The following is a 6,000-nucleotide window of genomic DNA, read 5'->3' on the forward strand; positions in this document are numbered from 1 at the left end:
GCTACATTGTGAAGTTCAGGGTATGAAAAAAAAAAAATAAATAAATAAAATAAAATAAAAAAATCGAATGTTTTATCCCTCAGTGCTTCAGATTCTACCATACGACATAGAGGATAACCGAAACATTCATGCGGTCGCTTTGTGTCACGGATGGTCAATTCGTTCAGTCACGCTCTAGGTTCCCTTAATCTTAGTTATGATGGCTGCCCTTACAACACCTGATAGCACTAATCTCTGTGACCTCTGTCGGTCAATACATAATAAGATCGATGAAAGCGACTTAGTATGTCCTTTCACGCATGTATATTAAGCTTGTTGTATTATTTGACCTTTCACGTCAACCGCTATTAGAACATAAAGGTCGTTTGTCTGTTGAACGCTATATGCGTTCACAGACCTAACTTAATTAAGTTGCAGAGTTCCGTACCTCAAGTAACTGATTTTAATAAAGTAGTTTAGCTTCAGATTCTTTTCATATTATTATGCTACATATCCGATAGCACTATTCAAAATGACCTCTGTCGTTCCGGAGATATTAAGGGCGATTAAGGCGACGTTTCACGTCCTTTCACGCAATTACATTAGGCCTGCCATACTAATTTGACCCCTTTCTGCTCAATAACGTCTAGAATTAAATATAGTAGCTTTACACGCTTACCCAAGCGTAATCATCAAATACAGTCAACGACACCCAGTAATTGAAAAATGTGTTGTTCATTCATTATATTTTTAGCCTGCTTCTAGTTAATGCTATTTCGTCTGTCCTACGAGCATGCGTTTTGAACATCTGTGGAATATGCTATCCCACAAATTTAGCTTCAGCCTATCCAAGTTCTATAAAATTGCCCTCGAGCTAGGGCATTATACATACACACGCATTAACTCCCTGCGCCACTGACTCGATTATCGGAACACTTTCGTAACACATTTTATGCCAATCACATAGATGAAGACGATTTCTCAATTTGCGCCTGCGCGCTTTTTTCTGACATTCTCACTGCCTAGCTGAAGGCGCCACATCAGTTTACCTCAGAGTCCGCGGCCAACCGAACGTTGGCTCGGGTGAGGAAGCACGCTTCTGACGTTTGAAATAAGTACGGCTATTGACATAGCACATATGTACCGTTTATTTTACGTTTTATGTGAGCATTTTGACCCTTTGGGCGTTCTGTATTAATGCTGACACATGCCTATTTAGTCAGTTTGTAGCTTAAGTGTGTTCCGAAAAGTCATACGTATCCCTGTCGACACCTAGAGGTCTACAGTAGGCTTCTATTTGAAATAAAAAAGGATTCGTTACAACCATTATAAAAATGTTAATGGCAATTCATGATTACAGAAATACAAGTATTTTACTCAAGGCTGAAAGTTGTTCAAGTCTGAAATGGTAAAGAATAATCCAAACTGTGCGAAATTTTTGAAACATTTGTTTCAAATACACTAATTATATACATTTCGCGAAAACAGATACCTCAGTGGGCAGATCTCGTGAAGAAGAGTGGATTAAGTTAAAAGCGAAAAGTCAGAGGAAAATATAAGCAGCCAGAGAAAAATACTAGATACGAAAAAGATAGTGAAGAACAGGTGGTTTAATGAAGTAATACTGAGGCTAATCCGCGAATGACTGAAACAAACAACGATCATGGGTATTCGATAATACAGTAATAAAGGTATTTTAATTAATGTGAGAAGACAACACGTTAAGACAAATTACGGGATTATGAATAGTGTATGTAATTTGATGATTGTGTAATAATGAGGTTTCAAACTCCAAAGCAGTCAGTTCAGTTGACAAGGAGTGGATGTTTCTCAAAGCGACAGTGATAAAATTAGACAAAAATCTCTAGAAGGAAGATGATTGCCAACACTTTTTGCAGAACAAGAGAAGTATCTGATGTGACACGCAAGAGTGAAGTACGAATTGTTCACAGTAGTTAATGCATAATCAAATAATGATATTTTCATTGATGCGTAATGAATTGGCATACTAAAAAACAGGGAAGATCGACATGTGTTTAAAATTCATTGAGTTTATCTCTAGTACAAGAAGTAATATCACAGAAATAGTTCAGTTGAAGAGTAATGGATGACTTCAAACGGGAGAATCACACCAATCACAGAAACGTGCATACAAGGAAGACAACTGCAGAATGTTCAAGAAACATAAGAAATAATCAAGTGATTGACGAAGAAATGAAGTTCACAAATTATCAGTGCCCTGATACAGTAGGAAATGATGACAACTGTGTAATTCTCTGTGTCATAAGACATACAGCAGTACGAAAAGGAGTTGTCCATTAAAGGAGGCGAGCAAGAAAGAATTTTGTCATATGAGAAATACTTCAAATGGATGAGGGAAGAATGATCTAGAATCTTATTCAGGAATGTTCATGTCTACGGAAGTTCTTTTGAATGTGCAAAGATGTGGGATTCTGAAATCCTAAGCAATGATGACATCAATTTGTAACTGTATGAGGAAATAGGCACACAATAAGAAATACTAGAGTAAGTAGTTAAGGTTTACTGAAGCGCATTCTTGAAAAGAGAAAAATCATATAAATTAAAGAAAAATGAATTCGACGAATATACCAGCGTCAAACTTTTCCGTAATACAGTAAATACTTAAACTGTCTGACGAAGGAGACATGTCAAACGATAGGAGAAAATTCAAACGATATCATCAACACACTAAATGAAGATGTCCGTACATGCGCAAATACATAGGTTACCGAAATAGTTAAGAAACATGACATGAGTTTGAAATTGTGAAAGGCTGCTTCCATAAGAAACCACAGGAAAGACTTCAGATGAAGAGCGATAATGTGTTGAAATGGGAAAAAATAAGAGAAGTTACACAAACAATTTTACAATAAATATAACTTAAAGGGAATTTTTGGGGAACAGTACAGTGACAAAAGAATGCAGTACAAAATGTTTAGGGTAGTTACAGAATACTGGCTAAAGATATGTTGTTCAATGTGTAAGCACGTAAAGTACTGAAAGACAGGGCAATATCAAGAGTAGGAAATTCATAGCTAATACACATTTTGCGATAAGAAATACCACTGAAGGCAGTTCAGTTGAACAGTGGTGGATGTCTTCAAAGTGGAGAATCAGAGACGTTAGACAAAGATTCGTAGAGGGAAATTCACTGTGACGAATTTACTGGAAACAGATGAACTACTTCACCTGATTGACGAAGGACTGACCTAAAAAAGGTTCAGCGGACATCATGATTAGAGAAATACAAGTAATTATCCAATGCGGCCAATCACATATATTTCAAATTGTCTGGGCTGTACATACTGTGTACCCATGCCAGATGAACCGGAGTAGATCCATTTAAAAGTGCTAGTGACAGATGTTAGACAAAGATTCGTACAGGTGACACTGCTCCGAAAGATTTCTCGGTAAGAGAAGAAGGTCTTCAATTCACTGACGAAAGACTGAAGTACAAAAATGTTCAGAGCATTTCCTGAACACGGATATAAATGTCTTGTAATCGATGTGCCCAGAGCTGACATACTATCATAATGGGGGAAAATCACATGTCTTTATATTTCGCTGATAACATACGTACTGCGATGAGAAATACCACAACAAGCATTTTAATTGAAGTGCAGTCGATGTCTTTAAGTTGGGTAAAAGAGAAGTTACAAAGACATACGTACAAGGAAGTCAAATGCGAAACTTTGCGGAAAACAGAAGAAATACTTCCTACCATTTAACGAAAAAATGCGCTGCAAAAACATTCAAGATGCTTCAGTAATACACAATCACAGCTATTTTAATCAATGTGAAAAACGGTAATGCTAAGCAGTATCACATCTGTTTGAATTCGCTCAGGCCATAGGTATTGCTAAAAGTTGAATGTCGGAGAAAGTACAAATATAGAGGTACAAGGAAGGCAACTGTGAAGCCCTTTTAGATAGCAGACGAAGTACTTCAAATAACTGACGACAGAACGGTGTACAAATATGTTGAGCGCAAATTATGGATATAGAATTATAGGTATTTTATTCAACGTGAAAACATATGCCATAATGAAATACCTGGGGAAAATTGCATGTGTTTGGAATTCAATGATTACATGCGTACTGCAATAAGCACTACAACAGGAGGCAGTTGCAATGAACAGAAGTGGGAATTTAAAAAACCGGAATCATGGAAATTAGACATGCATACGTACAAGGAACTTCATTGCGAATAATTACGGGAAACGAAGAACTACTTCATCTGATTGACGAAAGAATGAGCTATAAAACTGATCATGGGAATTCATGAATACAGGATTACAAGTATTTTACTTAATGTAGTAAGTCGTTCAACTCTGAAATGCCAAGGTATAATGCAGTCAGTGCGAAATTCTTGAAACATATGTTTCCAATACACTGATTATATACGTTCAGCGAAAAGAAATACCACAGTGGGAGGTTCTCGTGAAGAGGAGTGGACGTATTTATAAGGGATAAGTCCGAAAAATATTAGCAGCTACAGAAAAATACGAACTTGGCAAAAGACAGTGAAGAACATTTGGTTTAATGAAGGAAGACTGAGGCTCATCCGCGAATGACTGAAATAGGACAGCGTTCTTGGTTATTCGTGAATACAGTAACAAACGTATTTTAATTAATGTTAGCAGCCAACACATATTGATGTAATGAGGGATTATGAATAGTGTATGTAATTTGCTGCTGGTACAAATACTGAGAGAACACATTCCACAGCAGGCAGTTCAGTTGATGAGGAGTGGATGTCTCCTAAAAGGTCAGTGACAAAAGTTAGACAAACATTTCTAGAAAGAAGATAACTGCCAAGGGGTATTGCGGAATACGAGAAGTTCTTGAAGTGACAAGTAAGAATGAAATACAAAATGTTCAGAGCAGTTCATGGACAATCAAATAAAAATATTTTGATCGATGTGCAAAGAATTGGCATACTAATAACCTGGGAAGAACGACCTGTGAAGTAATACCACAGCAAACAGTTCAGTTGAAGAGCAATAGATGACTTTAAACGGACGAATCACAGTAATCAGAGAAACTTACGTACGAGCAAGACAACTACGGAATGTTTAAGAAACATTAGAAATATTCCAGTGACTGACAAAGAAATAAAGTACAAAAATGTTCAGTATCCTGATATAGTAGGAAATGATGACAGCTCCGTAATTCTCTGACTCTATGGATACTGCTATAAGACATACAACAGTATGAAGAGCAGTGGTCCATTAAAGGAAGGAGGAAAAAAATTTGATCTCATGAGACGTACTTCACCTTTGATTGTGGCACCATACATAATCATTAACCCGGCTCCAGGGTAATAGGGTGTCCTTCCCTATTTCCCCACTCGGGTAATTCCTGTCTGGCGCATCCAAGTCGCGGGGGTGGGCATCCTACACTTCAGTAGGCCCGAGTGCTAGGATGGCTGAGTTCAGGCAGGGACCCAATCCCGTGGGGTATAACACGGAACCTATGCCCAGGGTTATGGGTGAATACCTTAATGGCAGCGACGGAGGAGAAGGAAGACTTCGGAACGGCGTAGCTGGCAGATAAGGCAACCCTCCTCTCTGGGGATTAAATGAGAAGAGAACCACTGCCTTGTGGTGGAGGAGAAATTCCAAAGGCTAACGGAGATACAACCAAAAGAAAATCCTTTCTTGTGTTAGGCCTAGCAAGCCAGTAGGAGAGTCTTCATATATTGCTTTCAAAACACAGACGAGCCTAGGAACGACCCAACTCAGGATTTAACCCCACTGCTTCTTCAAGTACTGGTGCAAATGATGGGAGACCTGATGATATTCATCAGTACAAGAAGATGGAACAAACTGGACTAAAAAATAACCTAAATATTGGCACCCTTAATATATTAACCCTCAATGCAAAAATGGAAGAAATGACAGATGTACTAACAGAGAGGAAGTTAGATATTATGGGGTTAGCGAAACAAAGTGTAAGGGAAAAGGTGAGAAGAATTTGAGAGGAGGAGGACAATTGTACT

The sequence above is a fragment of the Schistocerca gregaria genome, chromosome 10 (genome assembly GCF_023897955.1).
Source record: "Schistocerca gregaria isolate iqSchGreg1 chromosome 10, iqSchGreg1.2, whole genome shotgun sequence".
NCBI classification, from domain to species: Eukaryota; Metazoa; Arthropoda; class Insecta; order Orthoptera; family Acrididae; genus Schistocerca; species Schistocerca gregaria.